Here is a 19722-nt window from a genome sequence, read left to right on the forward strand (position 1 = left end):
ACTAACAGAGGACATGACACATAGGGAAAAAAATGTAATGGGAATAAAAGTTTCAGTGTCAGAACAAGCAGGGTTCGTAAGTATGACCTCCCTTGAAGGAATCAATCCCTTAAGAATGCTTCTTAAAGATGAGTTATTCCTATAGATATGAAGTGTGAGTGCCTCAAATGTTATTGAATGAGATAATATGGAAAAACACCTACAAAAGTGCCTGGTAATGTAAGTTCTTATTATTTTAGTAATGTTATTATCAATAGTATTGATATTAGATTCTTCCCTGAGCAATCCTGTCGACCCTCACTCACTTGTTCCTCCATCTCCTCACAGTAATTGAGAATCAAGCTTGCTAGAACACTTTTCTGGGGCACATCCCTTTCCCTCCTCCATTTAAAGAATAAACGTGACATCATTTGTCATTAGGGAAATGTAAACCAAACCACAATGAGGTGTTACCTCACATCCACTGGGATGGCTGTAACCAAATAGACAGATAATAACAAGTGCTGACAAAGCTGTAGAGAAATTAGAATAGTTAGACTGCTAATGGAAATGTAAAATAGAGCAGCTGCTTTGGGAAACTGTTTGGCAATTCTTCAAAAACTTTAACATTATCTCTGACTTAGCAATTCCACCCTTAGAAATATATCTAAGACAACTGAAAATATATGGCCATTTAAAAATGTGTACAGAACATAAAATGATACCCAGCAAAGACATATTGTGGAGCACATGGAACTCTGCTCAATGCTATGTGCCAGCCTAGATGGTAGATGGGTTTGGGGGAAAATAGAGATACGTATATATGTGGCTAAGTCCCTTTGCTGTTCACCTGAAACCACCCTTAATCAGCTATACCCCAATATGAAATGCTTTCGGTGTTAAAATTTTAAATTAAAAAAAAAAACTTTACAAGAATATTCATAGCAGTGTTCATAATAACCCCAAAGTGCAAACAATAAAAATGCCCAGTAAGTGATGAATGGATTTTTTAAATGTGATGTTTGATAGATGAGTGGATAAATAAAAATGTGGTTTGTATATACAGTGAAATGTTATTCAGCTTTGGAAGGAATGAAATTCTGACACATTCTGCACCATGGATAAACACTGAGGACATTATGCTAAGTGAAATAAGCCAGGCACAACAGGATAAATACTGTGTGATTCTACTTCTATGAGGTATCTAAAATAGTCAAATTCATATAGACAAAGTAGGATGGTGCTTATTAGGGACTATGGGAGTGGAAATGGGGGATTGTTTCACAGGTAGTTTCGGTTCTGCAAAATAGAAAAGGTCTGGAGATCTGTTACACAGCAATGTGAATATATTATACTTAACTCCACTGAACCTTACACTTAAAAATGGTTAAGATAGCTCAGGGCTGGTGCACTGGGATGACCCAGAGGGATGGGATGGGAAGGGAGATGGGAGGGGGGTTCAGGATGGGGAACACATGTACACCCATGGCAGATTCATGTCAATGTATGGCAAAACCAATACAATATTGTAAAGTGAAAAAAAAAATGGTTAAGATAGTAAATGTCATATGTTTTCTACTACAACTTTTAAAAATGAATATATATATATATATACATACATACAATGGAGTATTGTTTGGTAATAACAAGGAATGAAGTATTGATATATGACTATGACTTGGATGAAACTTAAAAGCATTCTGTGAAGTGAAAGAAAGCCAGTAACAAAAGGCCACATAGTGTGTGAGCCCATTTAGGTGAAATGTCCAGAACAGGCAAACCCACAGAGATGGAGAGCAGATAAGTGGCTGCCAGGGCAGGGGAGAGGGAGTGGTGGGGAGTGAATGCAATGAGAAGGAGGTTTCTTTTGTGGGTGTGGAAAATGTTCTAGAATTAGTAGTGGTAACAGTTGCACAATTCTGACTGTCCTAAAACCACTGAATTGTACACCTCAAAAGAGTAAAGTTTGTAGTATATGAATTATATATCCATAAAGCTTTTTTTTTAATTAATGTGAAGATTAATGTTTTAAGTCCATTTTATGAAAGTGAAGGAGAATAGCTATGAGGCTCAGACACAATAGAAAAAGGAAGACTCAGGCTTCTGGAATTATTCTTCTATTTCCCCCACTCTTTATGAATTCCCTTGTTTTACTCTGGTCTCCTGCATGTGTTTTATTTTCTTTTAAATTAGCATTCTGTTATTTCATGTTTGTGAGTGTGTTTCCAGCTCACTGAGATATAATTGACATATATTAATAACATTGCATAAGGTTAAGGTGTACAATGTAGTGATTTGATATATGTATGTATTGGGAGATACTGTCCATAATAAAGCTTCCTATTATTTCTTTCTCTGTTTTTTTTACTGTATGATTCCATTTACTTTAAATTCTGGATAATGTGAGCTAATCTATAGTGGCAGGAAGAAGATCAATTGTTATCTGGGGGGAAAGGGGGCAGGAGCAAGGATTACAAAGGCATAGGAGGGAGGACACTTTCAGGAGTGATTGATTGGTTGTTCACCATCTTGATTGACATGATGCTTCCGTGGGTGTGTATATGTCAGAACTGATCAGACTCAGTTTTACTCACCGTATCTCTTCCACTTACCTTCTTTTGTTGTTATGTCATCAACTTTTGTGTTAACACTATGTTAACCACCTATTCTTGTGAATAAGAAGTGAGTATGGAAGTATAATAATGTCTGTTGGTGTTTTTGTGCTCACATGTGTGCACATATATTTTTGTATACTGGGGAGGTGAACAGGTATGGTTGTCGATGGCTGTGACCTCTGCTTGAAACTTCATGCCAGTTATTTAGCTGGAAACATTATAAAGCTAAAACTCAGACAAAGAGAGTTATGTTACTTTAGGTGGCAAATAATATGTGTGCCAGCACCTTATTAGGCTCTGAAAAGGCTATTTAATTTCTTGTAGTATTAGGGGAATTTTCAGTAAGTTGACACCAGATACACATTGGTACTGTGGCTTATTCTTATGAAGAGATAGGAGTCCAATAGGGCAGAGTTGAGTTGTCTGCCTAATTCTGTGTTTTTAAATATTTTTAAATACCCAAAGCAGTCCTCCTGAAACTCCTTTAAAATTACAGTCAATATTTACAAAAAGAAGTAAGTCTATTTTAATACTCAAAGCAGAAGAGAGAGAAACCTGAGATTTTTATAATTTCTGGAGACAGAAATCAGATGGGACCCAATAACGAATAAAGCAGGACAGCTGACCCACCTCAAAACCAACAGAGGCGACTAACTGTAGGCATTTCTCCAGGCAGAGCCTCAGACAGCTCCAGACTCAGAGTCGGGAGGTACAGGGGAGAGGAGTATGCCCTGAGTAACAAAGGACTCCTCCTTTCTTGTGACCTTAATGCTCTATTTTAGTTGGCTACCACTGGAGCCACACCTTGTCTTCACTAAAACTGCCCCACAATGAAATCACGCATGTAATCAAACCATGCTTCCAGCCATGACACTGAACATGGAGAATTTCATAGAGATTTGTGTCAAATTTTTATGAGAAAAACATGGGGATAATTGTCCAACCTCAGAATTGTCCAACCACAAATTGATCAAATGTATCCATGCAATGAAATTCCATGTGTCCAATTAATATTGCTGTAATTATTATTTAATTTTTTGGATCTACCCCATATCATATAACAACATACATACGAAACATCTATTTCTGCTATATTAACTATGCCAAAGCTTTTGACTGTGTGGATCACAACAAACTGTGGAAAATTCTTCAAGAGATGGGAACACCAGACCACATGACCTGCCTCCTGAGAAATCTGTATGCAGGTCAAGAAGCAACAGTTAGAACTGGACATGGAACAAAAGACTGGTTCCAAATAGGAAAAGGAGTATGTCAACACTGTATATTGTTACCCTGCTTGTTTAATTTATATGCAGAGTATATCATGAGAAATGCTGGACTGGATGAAGCACAAGCTGGAATCAAGATTACCGGGAGAAATATCAATAACCTCAGATATGCAGATGACACCACATTTATGGCAGAAAGCAAAGAGGAACTAAAGAGCCTCTTGATGAAAGTGAAAGAGGAGAGTGAAAAAGTTGGCTTAAAGCTCAACATTCAGAAAACTAAGATCATGGCATCTGGTCCCATCACTTCATGGCAAATAGATGGGGAAACAATGGAAACAGTGAGAGACTTTATTTTGGGGGGCTCAAATGATGACTGCAGCCATGAAATTAAAAGATGCTTGCTCCTTGGAAGAAAAGTTATGACCAACCTAGACAGCATATTAAAAAGCAGAGACATTACTTTGCCAACAAAAGTTCATCTAGTCAAGGCTATGGTTTTTCCTGTGGTCATGTATGGATGTGAGAGTTGGACTGTGAAGAAAGCTGAGCGCCAAAGAATTGATGCTTTTGAACTGTGGTGTTGGAGAAGACTCTTGAGAGTCCCTTGGACTGCAAGGAGATCCAACCAGTCTATCCTAAAGCAGATCAGTCCTAGGTGTTCTTTGGAAGGACTGATGTTGAAGCTGAAACTCCAATACTTTGGCCACCTGATATGAAGAGTTGACATTTGAAAAGACCCTGATGCTGGAAAAGATTGAGGGGAGGAGGATAAAGGGACGACAGAGGATGAGATGGTTGGATGGCATCACTGACTCGATGGACATGGGTTTGGGTGAACTCCGGGAGTTGGTGATGGACAGGAAGGCCTGGCGTGCTGCGATTCATGGGGTCGCAAAGAGTTGGACATGACTGAGCGACTGAACTGAACTGAACTGAAAACAGCATATTAAAAAGCAGAGACATTGCTTTGCCAACAAAGGTCTGTCTATTCAGAGATTTGGTTTTTCCAGTAGTCATGTATGGATGTGAGAGTTGGACTGTGAAGAAAGCTGAGCGCCAAAGAATTGATGCTTTTGAACTGTGGTGTTGGAGAAGACTCTTGAGAGTCCCTTGGACTGCAAGGAGATCCAACCAGTCCATCCTAAAGGAAATCAGTCCTGAATATTGATTGGAAGGACCGATGCTAAAGCTGAAACTCCAATACTTTGGCCACCTGATGCGAAGAACTGACTCATTTGAAAAGACCCTGATGCTGGGAAAGATTGAAGGTGGGAAAAGAAGGGGATGGCAGAGGATGAGATGGTTGGATGGCATCACTGACTCAATGGACATGAGTCTGAGCAAGGTCCGGGAGTTGGTGATAGACAGGGAAGCCTGGCGTTCTGCAGTCCATGGGGTCACCAAGAGTTGGACATGACTGAGTGACTGAACTGAACTGAACTGAATCTGTTTTGAAAAGATTCATGTTTTCTCCCCATAGAATCCTAGAAATAGAACATACATTGCCTAAGATATAAATGGAAACATATGTCCTTGTCTGTATCCTTGCTACTTTACCACAAAGATTTCCAAAGAACACATTTTTAATAATTTACATATTTCTCTGTAACATAGATCATTTATAAATATATGAGCTACCAAGAAGTCATTCATATCACATCATCCATATAAAATCCTGGTATATTTAATTTCTAACTTTTTAAAATCTTTTTCTTTCTAACTTTTAAATTCACTTACACATATACATACTTTAAAAAAAAGTGTGTTGAATTGTACAAACTATTTTGTAACATGATTTTTTCATTTGTAGTACTTAGGAAGTATTTGGCACTTCATAAGTTCTTGATACATATTTATATAAATAAATATTAAATAACTGAACATATTTCCATGTAATGAAGTGGTTTTCTGTGACCTCATTTTTCCTATCACAATTGCATAGAATTCCACTGTGTGAAAAATTTTCTCCCTAACCAGGCCCTGCAGAGCTGAGGAGAAATAAGTCATGTGATTGACACAGAGATGCCCCGTGCAGGCACCTTTGAGGGGGAACATGCTGCCCAGCTCCTGAGAGTACCACAGCTCGTGCCTCCCCTGCCCACCCACTTCAGGGACAGCCTTTTGCTATAAAAAGCCACATTCCTAGGGCAACCTGTGTCTAAGGACTGATTATAAAGGGAACCAAGGCAGAGCGACTGTAACAGGGCATCTTCCTCCAGAGTTTCCTGGGGCTGTCCCACCTGCATGGCAGATGGACCTCCTCTCCACCCAACCTTGTTTCTTCCCTCTCCCTTCTCTCTTCCCTGGGTATTTACTCACTAATAAATATACTGCACCCTGTACTCAGTCTCCAAGTCTGTTCCTGCAAAACTTAACCTGTTAGAAGGATGGTCCTGGCCCACGAGAACCCCAAAAATCTATCGATTAAGGCACTGAGTAAATCCTAACATGAGTGCCATGACCCATCACTCACACCAGGCTAAACAAACTATGATGCATGTATCCATGGTGTGTTATGCAACCACTGAAATAAACATCTTCTTCAGACATTGTATGACACGTGGCTCCAGAGGAAAGGAGGAAAGAAAAAGGGAAGGGGAGAGAAGGAATGGAGAAATTAATTGGATAACATGGGATGATTGATTGAGCCCTTTCTCTATCTCTCAACCTCTTTGTTTCCAGGTCTCCTGACCCTTATCAGTCTTTGGACCAACTCAGTGTGGCGTTCCTTGGGCAATTCTTATCCCCATAGACATAGCATCTGGAAGTTACAGAAATTGAAACTAGACATGACCCTGGACACATAAATGTGTACCAGCATGACTGAACAGTCAGGACAACAAAAAAGGCCTTTTTAATGCTCAAGAGCAGAATTAAGGATTAAATCACACTAATAAAAACAAAACAAATCAAAATCAAAACAGAAGCCCTGAGTGTGTGTTCAAGGAAGCCCAGACCTACGAGGAATCCAGACGTGTGATGAGATGAACCCTGTCCAGGTGCTTCCATCTGTCAGAATTACACATTCCAGAGCAGCAGAAATCTACTGGCTGAAAGTTTCCTGTTACTTCCGGCCCTAGAGAGGCAGGCTTAGGCAGCATCAGGCTCAGCCCATGTGAGATACCTTCTCCCAATCACAGACCACCCTTCCCTGGTCCCAGAGGTTCAAAGGATTGGTGCCGGGTAGAAAAGCACCTCTGGCCAGAGCAGCGTGCAGAGAGCCGACACAGTACCAGGAGGAGGAGGAGAGGGTAAGGTGAGTAGACCCATTCCACTGCGCAGGGAAGATACCTGCACTCTTTGGGGCTGGGTTGCTTTCCTGGGAGGGGAGTGAGCTGTCTGCAAGGGAGAGGGGGAGAAGTTCATTTCCTGATGAATAGAGTCTGTCATTTTTTTTGTAAGTTAGGCTATTGTGGCTGTTCACAATATCTTTTACTTTAAACTGTACAAGTGCTTTCTCAGCCCCTTTGATATGGTTCAGTTCTCAGAACTGAGATAAAGTTCTTCCGTCGGGTATTATTCACCCATCCTGATTTCCACCTCACATTTCCTTACAGAAAAACCAAGAAAAATCCGAGAACCCTGGGAAAACCTCCATCTCCTGACTAAATCTTAGATAGACAGGCACCTTTGTGGGCTTCCAGTTCCCCTGTAGAGTCAGAAAAGCAAAAGAAAAATTAGCCTAGCAGAAAGAAAGTTTCCCAGCCTTCTTGTCAGAAATCATTTGGTCTTGTCCATTCATAATGGGATTTGAGAGGCAATTTATTCACGTTTCTTCTCTGCAAACAGTTCTGCTTAATAAATGTTGAAACAGGTCAACAAATTAGCTTCATCTACACAATGTTATTTTTACATAACTTCTTTTCACTCTGCATCAGTTGGTGTTTCCATCAGGGTTTGCAGGTTGTATTTTATGTTCCAACAACACTTCCACACATAATACAGGTTAAGATTCAAATAATATGAGTACTACTCTACGTTTATGAACTTAAAACCCCACTTACAAATGGCTTTAAAGATACTTAAGACATTTTAAATTTTTATGAATTTTAACGTTTTTTTAATTAAAGAGCATGTTTATTGATGATGTTTTGCCTGAATAGAATTGCTAAGTACTACAGAAAGAACTCACTTAGATTGTATATAAACACATATTTCAGTTATGTATATAGCTTGAGTTATACAGTTTTCAAGCCTTGTAAGGAATTGTTTAGTTCTTGCAATTAACCTTTCTCCATGAGGAGAAGTATTTCTTATTTTGCTTTCTGTTACAACAGAGTTTTTAGTTTAGTTTTTTGTTTGTTTGTTTTGCTTTCTGCAAAAAAAAGGGCATAAAAATCAACTCAACTGGGAGTTTTTAGCTATCTTGAAAGATTCACAGGCTTGTAAATACAAAGGGGATCTTAGACACCATCTAGTCAAGAAAAGCAAATGAAATCTCAGAATTTCTTTTGACCCCTCCTGCTTACATTCTTACCCAGGGCAAACAGTGGTCAATCCTAGAATATGCTTCACCCTGATGCTGGAATCTGGGCCTCATGGCCATGCAGGCTACCCACACCCCTGATGCGTCACTGTTCCCTCACTGGTGCAGAGACCAAGTTCATGGGGAGGTACCTTAACCTCACCTCCCCCAAGGAATCTCCATAGTGTTCCTGCCCTGGGGTTGGGCATGCCACTCACATTGCCTGCCACCGAGGCCCTCAGTGGGCTGAGAACACCTGAGCCACTGCTTACAGCTTAGTGCTTGACTTCAGGTTAGAGAGTGACTCAGATCAGCACAGCAAGCATCAGGAGGCAAGAGCACACTGTCCCAAAGAACTCTTTGCAAAGATGGAAATGTTCTATACAGCAGCCGCTAACCACATATGGCTATTGAGCATTTGAAATGTGACTAGTGCAACATAAGGATTGAATTTTTTTTTAAACAGGTTTAACTTTATTCTTTTTTAAAAATTAATTTATTTAATTGGAGGCTAATTGCTTTACAATATTGTGGTGGTTTTTGCCATGGGTGTACATGTGTCCCACCATCCTGAATCCCCCTCCCAAGGATTGAATTTTAATTGAATTTAATTAGAATCTAAATAGCTTCATGTCTCTACTAGTTACTACATGAGTCAGAGCAGGTTTAGAGTTTTAAAGAAAGAAAAACTAAGGGATGCTCTGCGCAATGGGGGTCATGGCCATGAGAACAAGTTCCTTCTTTGATCACTTATCATTCCCAGGGACTCATCATACCCTAAATGTAAGCAGATCAGCAACTGTCCTGATATAATCTCCACAGACATCTTTATCCTCACCTCTGAGTCGTACAAGTGTCTGATCTAGTTCTCGGTTTCAGAATCTGGGCTAAGGCAATGGCCTATTGTCTATTTTGTCCTCTCCTATTTCTCTTTTTTTTTTTCTTTGTCAGCCCAAATTTCACTAACAGGAACTAAAGTGCAAGGTGTGGTTTGTGTGTTCTCTGGTCCAACAAACTTGGGTAAGGAAAAGAGGTAATGAACTTGAAAAAATGATCTCATGCTTGGTGGGTGAGTCTCTCTCCTTTTTCTCCTGCTTTGAAAATTGGTTTGTTTAGTGAGCAATGATTTTTAGACCTATTTTTCATTGTGTCTGGAAACATTAACACTGTGTAGATGAATAATTTTTAGAAGAAAACAAACTGAATGAAGACACAACGAAAAAAAAACGTAAAGAAAACTCCAGCCTCTTAAAAGAATCTGCACTTCTCAGAGCAAAGGAACTCCCAGGATGTTGTGCAATTGGAATAAATCATCATGGTGCCAGGCCACTGGGCAGTCTTCCACAGGGTGGGGCTCACAGGGGCTTTACTATGTGTGGAAAATATTTTGAGGTGAACTGAGTACTTTCAGTCAGGGGCAATGTCATTTCTAAAGAGGACAGCAGCTACTCCATCCTCTGCCCACTGCCAATTCCACTTTCTAAAATTTACTCTATCCCATCTGCTTCCTTTACTGCTGCTGCTGCTGCTAAGTCGCTTCAGTCGTGTCCGACTCTGTGCGACCCCATAGATGGCCTCCTACCAGGCTCCTCTGTCCCTGGGATTCTCCAGGCAAGAACACTGAGTGGGTTGCCATTTCCTCCTCCAATGCATGAAAGTGAAAAGTGAAAGTGAAGTTGCTCAGTCGTGTCTGACTCTTAGCGACCTCATGGACTGCAGCCTACTAGGTTCCTCCATCCATGGGATTTTCCAGGCAAGAGTACTGGAGTGGGGTGCCTAGCCCTCCCAAATAACAAACAAAAAAAAAGGGAAGGAAGAAAAAGAAAAAGTTCAAATATATTTGAGGGAAGCATTGCTTTGAAATAACTCAGGAAAGTTTCAGGAAACCCCCTATCTGAAAAAGCTCACCCATACTGGGAGCTAAGAGTGAAGTGGAGAGGGGCAGACACAGGCACAGTATCAGCAGTCAGTCTCTACCCACAGCCCCAAGCCCCTAGATCATGAGGGAGGAAGTTCATTTGTTCGGCTCTTCCCGCTCCTTGGGTCTCTTTCCCTCCCATGGTATCTTCCCTCTTCCTTTGGAAATTTGGAGACCGATTTCTACTCAAACCATTCACAATGAGGCATTGATATTGACGGCTTGTAAGGCTCACTGTCTGTCCCTCTTTTATATGTATTTGCGTTCTAACCAGGAGCAAAGGAGTGATTCTCGATTTGTGGAAATTTGGAAATTAAGATGAAGAGTGAGAAAGACTTTGACTGGAGAGCAAGCGTAGAAAGTTCTCACCTTGTCAGCTTTGCTTATGTGACTCACCTTCTGGCAGGGCGTTAGGAGTTTCTCTCTTCGTTTTAAGGAAATACAAAGGGAGGCAGTATCTCCCTACCTTAGAATGAAGAAAGATCAGTGACAAATTTAATACAAAGTCCTGGTTTAAGAGTCAGGAGATCTGACTCAGATCTTGGCTCTGAAAATGACACATTAGTGATCTTGAACAAGTCGCTTTCCCTTAGCAGCTTTGGTTTCCTCGTCTGCACCATGATGGGACTGACTATAAAGCCTCTCGGTTTACAGCCAGAGCTGATACTGGATCATACTATCAAAGGGCACATAGCCAATAATGACCCTGGGATAAGTGACACCTTAATTTCTCCGCAATCACATACCTTCTCTGTAAGACAAAACTACTAAGAGTGTAGTCATTGACTTTAAAGTGTGTCACTGACCAAGTAATTTGAAAGTTTCTGATTTTGTTTCTTTAATGCAATTATTCATCAAATGACTTTTTTACATGTACAGCAATCTATTCGTTTTGGGGTTCAGAATTAACTTCTTAACAAAGGTGGGTAAAGAAAAGAAGTAACAAAAAAGAAAGAAAAACAGGAACAAGGTGTCAGCTTAGGCTGTCATGACAGAGGCTAGTAGGGAAGAAAAGCCCCCCCCACACACATACACACAAGTGCACTGAACAGGACCCAGTGCGGGCTGCCCTTGAGAACTGTTTGATTGGGCAGAGAGAGGGAAGTAGGAAAGGAAGGATAATTCTGGGCATGGGTGCTTGAGGAAAGGAAAGGATTTTCAGCTGAGCTTCAGAAGATGGTAAAGAGTTCAAGAAGCAAAAATGAGACACCGCACAGAGGAGCAGAGGAAAGTGAGTGCGAGGCCATCCGGAACATGGTTGGTATGACTGAATACAAACTGAGGAGTTTGTGCTTTATCTCTTTGGTTGACCAGCCTCTCTTCCCTGGGCCACAAGGAGAATAAAATGATTGGGACTGGACAAAAGCTACAGACACAGGCAAAGGGAAGTTATTAGTCTGTCTCTAAGAGCTGAAAAGCCAAAAAGGTCTCAAATTCAAGTGCAGCAGAGTAGGAGAGGAGAAATTTGGATTTGCAGAGATTGGTGAACAGGAGAGGATGGATGGACAAGTAAAGCCATCTGGAATTAGGAAGCAAGAAGGAGCCTGCGGCTGAGCTTGTGCTGGGGTGGGGACTCCACCCCTCCCCATCCTGCTCCCACCCCCACCTCTACCCCCACCTTGAACTGAGGATGCAGGGAGGCTTTGCAGGTGTTTAAGCAGGGGAGTAATAGAAAACCAGATTGTTTTAGGACAGTGCATCTCAAGACTAAGTGACTGGCACTTGTGCTGTGCTTAGTCCTCAGTTGTGCCCAACTCTTTGCGACCCCATGGACTGTAGCCCTCCGGGCTCTTCTGTTCATGGGGATTCTCCAGCCCAGAATACTGGAGGGTTGCCATGCCCTCCTCCAGGGGATCTTCCCAACCCAGAGATCGAACTCAGGTTTCCTGCATTGCAGGCAGATTCTTTATCAACTGAGCTACTGGCTAAACCCAGCCCACTGTCTGCTTCGGTAAATGAAGCTTTATTGGCACAGAGCCGTGCTTATTCGTTTCTGTGCCCTAACTTGGTTGCATGTCATGGCTAGGCTGAGTCGTGACAGAGACATTATCACTACAAAGCCAAGAACAGTTATTATCTGTCCCTTAACAGAAGGTTCGCCAAGGTCTGCGTTGTTACTCCCTCAGTGTCTGTGTATTGTTATTGTTTCTTTGCTCAACCTTTGAGATGTCTTGATCCTGTGGCCCTGAAGACCGCAGCAGGCATCTGTCGTGACAAGGACATTGTCTGAGATGGCCGCAGGCCATCAAACCAGGGAGCTTGGAGCTTTGAGCTTTGACATTGATGTCCCCCTCCCCCACCACCCTCTGTGGACAGTCTAGACCCAAGGTTTGCCAGATGTCCCAGCAGCATCCTTTACAGCAACCTTTCCCGCCGGGGATCCCAGGTGTGTTTTCCCTAAGCCAGCCCCCCCGGCACCTGTTTGAACAATTTTGCCTCATCACATCTCCAGTTCTGGGACTATGGGAGCAGGATCACAGTGACAGCTTATGCCCGGTCACACCTGGGACCAGGCTGCTGGTACAGGAGGAAGGCCCACTGAGCTGTGGAGAGGAGGTGTCTGGCTCAGGTAGAGCCATTGTAACATTGTAGCATTTAAAAAGAACAAGAGTAAAAGTCTTAACCTGGAGAGACGTTTGCACTGGGAGCACTCTCTCCTGTCTCCTGATGGAGGAAGCCCCAGGACCAGGGTCATTATTAGTTTTCTGGGTCCAAACAGCTGAAAACATAGGTGTCAACGTTTTACTGATAAAAAGCCCTATTACTTCCTCATCCCTCTTATGCTGCTGCTGCTGCTAAGTCGCTTCAGTTGTGTCCAACTCTGTGCAACCCCATAGACAGCAGCCCACCAGGCTCCCTTGTCCCTGGGATTCTCCAGGCAAGAACACTGGAGTGGGTTGCCATTGCCTTCTCCAGTGCATAAAAGTGAAAAGTGAAAGTGAAGTCGCTCAGTCGTGTCTGACTCTTAGCAACTCCATGGACTGCAGCCTACCAGGCTCCTCCGTCCATGGGATTTTCCAGGCAAGAGTACTGGAGTGGGGTGCCATTGCCTTCTCCGCATCCCTCTTATACTGTGCCAGAATTCTGGGGCAAGCCACACCCCAACCCAGGAGAGCACAGAGGCCCAGCCAGACAACTCCTGGAGGGAAGCCAAGGGTGGGCACAGCACAGGGATGTGTGTGGGGGAACCTGGGGGCTAGGTTCAGAGAAGTGGAACTCACCTGAACGGACAGCCAGCCCTCTGTCTGGAGCTTAGAAGTCATGTTAATCTTTGTGGAACACCACAACATGTTGATGTATTAGATTTAAAATAACTCAGTAAATCATGTTGGCCTAAGTTCATACTATAAACTAGATTTCAGCTAGGCAGGTGGTAGCGGGCACCCAAGATTTATGGAAAACTTTGTGGGAGGAAAATGCTTAAAATGACCAATTCTGATCGTTCATTTTTCTTCAGCTTAGGAAATGACTGCAATTATTCAATTTCGGCATCAAAGAAATGTCCCCCCAATAGGTGGAACATCTGTGTTCTGTAGGATGGTTTAAGAACCTCTGCTCTAGAAACTTCCCTCTGAAGGCAGTGTGTGGAAAGGAAACAGAAATGGGTGGATCCATCTGAGCCAGAAGTCAGGATCTGGAAGTGGGAACTGGAAAGAAAGGGTGAAATGTTCTCAGGAAATACCAGAAAATGATCGCATTTGTTTCTACCAAAACTATAAATTAGTTTAAATCAGGAGCATGCATCTTGCAGAGTTCTCCACAGAAATAAGAGCCAATAGGATATATATATAGGGGAAAAGATTTATTTTAAGGAATTGGCTTATATGGCTGGGATGGGGGTGGGGGGCTGACAAGTTTGAAATCTGCAGAGCAGACTAGCAGCCTGAAAATTCAGGTAAGCTGGTGTTGCAGTCTTGGGTCTGAAATCTGCAGACTGAAAACTTGTACAGGGTTTCTATGCTGCAATCTTGAGGCAGAATTGCTTCTTCTTTGGGAAACCTCAGTCTTTGTTTTTAAGCCCTTCAACTGATTGGATGAGGCCCACCCACATTATGGGAGGTAATCTGGTTTATGCAAAGGCAACTTATTTAACCATTAATTACATCTAAAAAATGTTATCACAGTGATACCTAGACTGGTATTATATTTGACCAAACAACTAGGCCCCATATCCTAATCAAAGTGAAAGGGTTAGTTCCTCAGTTGTGTCCAACTCTTTATGACCCCATGAAATGTAACTTGCCAGACTCCTCTGACCATGGGATTCTCCAGGCAAAAATACTGGAGCGAGTTGCCATTTCCTTCTCTGGGGCATCTTTCTGACCCAGGGATCAAACCCGGGTCTCCCACATTGCAGGCAGATTTTTTATCATCTGAAGCACCAGGTAAGCCCTATCCTAATCAACTTAACACATAAAATTAATCATAGAAGGGTATTCATTGTGGTACTTCCTTATGAGGCAGGCTGAGACAAAACTCAAGAAGTTTGTTAACTTTATAAGGCACAACTACTCCAGGCTACAGAGACCATCACAGTTTATATTCCTTATGTAGAAAAGGGCCCATTTGTCCCTCTCTTTTGGTTCTCTCTCCATGCCTGACCTCTATGGAAAGGTCAACAAATTCATAATGTCTTTTTAATTTTTTTAAAATAACCATTAGCAGGGCACTTATCAGAGTTTTTCTTTGTGCAATCTAAGTAAGTTTATTAGTTAACCCTTGTGCACAGGCATTTACAAGCCTTCCAAGAACTTCAAAAGATTAACCAGGTCTGATCCTTTTCTTTCATAGAAATCACATTGCCTTTGTTCTAAGTGATCCAGTAACACAACCCCTCCAAGAGGTTTCTCCAGCTAGTCTACTAGAGAAGTAAACTCACTTGCCTCCATTTTCTAGGAGGCTTTCCTAGGAGTTTAGTTTCCCCTTGAGAGATTGTGTAATATCAGCCTACACATTAAACCAGGGTTTTCCAACGTCACTCCTGAGCACCTTCTAACTTCTTTGGTAACTGCATTTTGAGCAGTGATCTGCCTACATGTTTCTTTTCTGTTAGTTCTAGAAATAGCAGTTTCCAACCAATTTGGGGCTAGCCTTGTGGTTAGGAAGTTTAGAGCTGAATAAGGGAAGCTTAGGCTCCCAACTTTTGCTTCAGCCAGATTTTGATCTGAGTTTGTATATGAGAGTTTCATACTGAAGTCATATTTTCATATTTCCTTTGAAAGTGTGGCTATTTGTTTTTAATTGAAATATACTTGATGTACATTATATAAGTTACATGTGTATAATAATAGTGATTCACAGTGTTTAAAGATTATACTCCACTTAGAGGTATAATAAATTATTGGCTGTATCCCCATGATGTACAATATATCCTTATAGCTTATTTTATACCTAATACTTTGTACCTCCTAGGCCCCTCCTCCTCCCCACTGGTAACTACTAATTTGTTTTCTATATGTCTGTGAGTTTGCTTTTTTGTTATATTCACTAGTCTGCTGTAGTTTTTTAGATTTCACATATGCATGATATCATATTTGTCTTTCTCTTTCACTTAGCATAGCAACCTCCAAGTCCACCTGTGTCCTTGCAAATGGCAAAATTCTATTCTTTATCGATTACATCTTCTTTATCCATTCATCTGTTGATGGACACTAAGGTTGCTTCCATATCTTAGCAATTGTAAATCATGCTGCTGTGAACATAGAGGCACATTTACCTTTTTGAATAGTGGGGCTTTTTCTTTTTTTCAGAATATGCCCCAAAGTGAAATTGCTGAGTCATACGGTTTAGTTCAGTGTTTTGAGAAACCTTTCCACAGTGGCTGTACCAATTTAGATTCCCAACGTGCTTCTGTTTTAAAACAAAATTAAATCACTAGCTTTAGGTGCCTTAATCATTCACTATTTGTTCTGGTCTGTCTGCTTCAAGAAACTGAGGCAAAGGTAAAGAAAATAAATATTGGTTGGGTAACTGATACTGTGTTAGAACTTCACCCATACACCCACGTAATTTTCATAGTAACCCTTTTAGTTAAGTCTTATGTTACCCTTTTAGAGAAAGCTCAAAAAGATTAAGTAATTACCAAAGGCCACAAAACCACTAAGTGGTAGAGCAAGATTCAAACCTAGATCCGACCGAAGCCCATGTTTTTCTCCTTCACTGAATCTCTTCTGCAGTAAAGGTCTAGGCCAACAACTTACTCATTTATTATTCTCATTCAAATACACGTTTTAAAAATGCACTTCATATACTCTTTTACTGAGTAAAATAATTTATTAAGAGCCTACCACGTGTAAGGCACTGTGCCACATAGGACCTAAAAAGGCAAATAAAACAGGGTTCCCAGGGCCTTCTCTTGCTTTGGAGACTCTTGCAGTAAAAGTACAGGAAGCCCTTCCCAGGCTGACACTGGGAGGAAAGAACGCACAAGGGCAGCAGAACAGAGTACTCCCTGAGTCCCTTCTGTGTTAGAGAGGAAGCTGCGCCAGCAGAGAGGAGGAAACTTGAGGGTCATCTCTGCATCACCTCGCAGTCTGGACCAGAGGCTCCAGAGCACCCCAGTGCCAGATGGTGTTAACCGTTGAGGAATGCCGGTGGAATGCACAGAGGGCCCCTCCCATATGGACGTGCAGTTTGGTACCTGACTCTGGCCATACCCCAAGCACATCCCGGAAGCTTTTTCCCTCTCCCAGTGAGCTCCCCTCCCCCGACCATGATCTTTCCATGGAAAATAAAAAGGAGCTCACATGGGAGATGGGTAAGGCTTTCAGGACCCTCCAGCAGAGCAGCCCTTGAGCAAGGAGCAGGGGAAGGTGAAAGAGGATGCTTCACCCCCACTTGGAAGCCTCTGGTTGTAGCATCGATAACCACTGAAACCTCCTTCCTAGGGTCCAGGAGTCACTGGTACATAAAGCAAAGACACAGCCCAATTATTATGCATAATTTCTAATGTTGGTAAACAGTCTTGGTGTTTACCGATCACTTCCCCATCTTTTATCTCAGTAATCACAACAATCCCACCAAACAACTTATATTCTACTCATTTTATATATGAGGATTGAATAGACACTGAGTCGCATTGCCCAGGGTTACACAGTAAGGACTGGGCAAGACTGAGTTTGAACCTTGGCTTTCTAACATCAAGTCTGGGATGCTTACCGTTAGACCACAGCCAGTAGATCACACTGTGAGCTGCTAGAAACCTACACTTGGCCCCCTAACTGCCACACCTCTTGACATTTGTGGCTGTTTGGAGGATGTAATAAATATTTTAGGTCTTCTAGACACCAACCTAGTCTAACTACAGGCGGCCATGGAGAGTCTATGAAATGCTGACTCTCACATTAACCTGCACGTTTGCACCTCTTACTTATAAAAATTTTGGTATCAAAGGGTGGGTGGGAGAGCTCCAGGTCTGGGATGCATCTAGACAGGTTTTCTAGAACAACTTATGGGTGCAGCCTTGGGTTTAGGGAAAATATGCAAAAATTAGTGCAGTGTTGAGGGGTTAAGGAGGCAAGAACTTAGAGAGGAGAGTGAAGAGAGACCTAGTGATTCTGACCTTTGCAAAGACAGGATCATCTGAGCAGGAAAATGTAGCATCTACCCTCTCCATTCCCGGATAGGCAAGACAACAACCCAGGTGTTTCTTTTCCTTCTCAAAGTGTGAGCCACATGGCAGATCTTTACAATCTGCCCTGGTAAGTGAATGATCTGGATCTGGGCAGATCTGGGTTTGAGTCTCAGCTTTTGCATTTTCTAGCAACATGGATTTGGGCAAAACAATTAATCTCTTTCAGCCTCTTTTTTCGCATCTGCTAAATGGCAAGAAAACAGCTTCTCCCCTAGATCCTCCAGGGGAGGATCAGCTCAGCTGATACCTAGATTTTAGCCCACTGGGACTCATGTCATGCTTCTGATCCCCAGAACTGTAAGATGAAACTGGGGTGTTCTTTGAGGTCACTAAGTCTTTGGTAATTTGTTACAACAGCAACAAGAAACAAACACAGATTTTGGTGAAAATCCCCATCTCTCAGGTCTGCTGAGAGGATGAACACAGAGTGCCAGCATGTGCTGAGGATATTACTAAGTGATCGCAACATGACGCTTTCACCATCGCTTTGTTCTTTTGTTTCATTATCTAAGTGATTAAGCACTGCTGAAGGAGAAGTGAACTCGTAGTGGAAAAGGAGAAACATCTAGCGGGCAGCAAGCTGAGGGCATTCCCTGCCCATCCACACAGTCCTGCCCTCCTCAATCAGTCACCGGCCGGCTGCCTCCCTGACATCTCCTACCTCACGCTTGTCTCGATTTCTTCATTTCACTCTCCTTTTCCTCAAACCAAGCTCCCACCTGCCTCCTTCCTTCCTTTCTCCCACTCTGGTCCACATTTTCCCACCCTAATTTTGACTTGCCATTCTCCCACAAAGTATTCCTGGGTCTCTTCCCCTTCTTTAAAACTCTGTGTGGCAGAACTGTCTTTGGGATCTTGTGGGATATATTTAGGCCACTGGGGCCAGGTCCTTTGTTCAGGGTCCCATCAGCTCCCCCTCTTTCTTTGGAGACCTACCCGCCTTTTCCCTTTTCCCCATAGCTCTACTTTCCTCCTTTATTCTATGGGGGTATAGTCATTTTTGCTTTGAATCCACATTGCTATCATCACACTTTAAATTCCTTAAAGGAACAAACTGCCTTCTTTCCATTCTTTAAGCCCAACTAATGACCACAACTAAGTTACCCCTGCAGATGGGTGCTGGGTGCTCACCAGGCTGCTTCTGGCCTCTCTGGACATTTACCCTTTACTCTCTATATGTACCTGTGTTGCCTGAACTACCTTTCATGGTCTATTTATCTGTGTCTAGTTTAGATGGTAACCCAACTGGTCAGGAGCAGTATCTGCACATTCCAGGGAGGGGCTTTATAACATGCTGAGCCAGCTACGTGAGTGAGGCTCCCGTATGGGGAGGTTGTGCATTAACTCCAGACTCTGGCTCCACTCTGTCTCAGGGCAACCGTCTCAGAGAAGAAATGACATTTCTAAGTCTGAAATGACATTTCCAACGGGAAAGAAATGAATGCCATTTCTAATCAGAAGCTCCGCATAGAAATCTTGTAACAACGGCCCCGTTTCTTCCATTCACTCAGCAAACTTTGATGACACTGGTGATATCCACCATGTGCCCCATTCTGAGCCAAAAAAAACACTCATAAATTTCAACTCCTTCAGTTTCTACCACTAGCCAAGTGAACAGGTAGGGGAAATATTTAGAGATGTTCAAGGTTACTTGGAAGGTTGTAGATACTTACATTAGAGTGTAACAAAGAAGTTACAATTTAGCAAGGTCTGAGTCAAATGGAAGGCTTGTTTCCCACGGATTCATGACACACACCAGGACTTCAGCCAAACTGGCTCATTTGTTATCTCCTGGGCTCTTCACTCTTCTAAGGCTCTACTCCCTGATCTTTCCTTTCCTTTTACCTGGAATGTCACTCCCACTTTCCTCCCACACCCAC

General features: G+C 42.3%; 1 protein-coding gene across 5 annotated transcripts in view; it reads left to right on the forward strand.

Annotated features, from left to right (window-relative positions):
* The first annotated feature begins 6833 nt into the window (after positions 1–6833).
* UPK1B (uroplakin 1B) overlaps positions 6834–19722 on the forward strand; it is a 29202-nt gene continuing 16313 nt past the window's right edge. The window contains exons 1-2 of one of the 5 annotated variants that reach the window (XM_070369853.1): positions 6835–7082; positions 9243–9324. The gene's annotated coding sequence lies outside the window, so the exon portion shown is untranslated. Of the gene's footprint in view, positions 7083–9242; positions 9325–19722 lie in introns of all 5 variants that reach the window. The other 4 variants (XM_070369846.1, XM_070369869.1, XM_070369861.1 and 1 more) reach the window with 4 other exon arrangements.

This window comes from Bos mutus, chromosome 1 (assembly GCF_027580195.1).
Source record: "Bos mutus isolate GX-2022 chromosome 1, NWIPB_WYAK_1.1, whole genome shotgun sequence".
Classification (NCBI taxonomy): Eukaryota; Metazoa; Chordata; class Mammalia; order Artiodactyla; family Bovidae; genus Bos; species Bos mutus.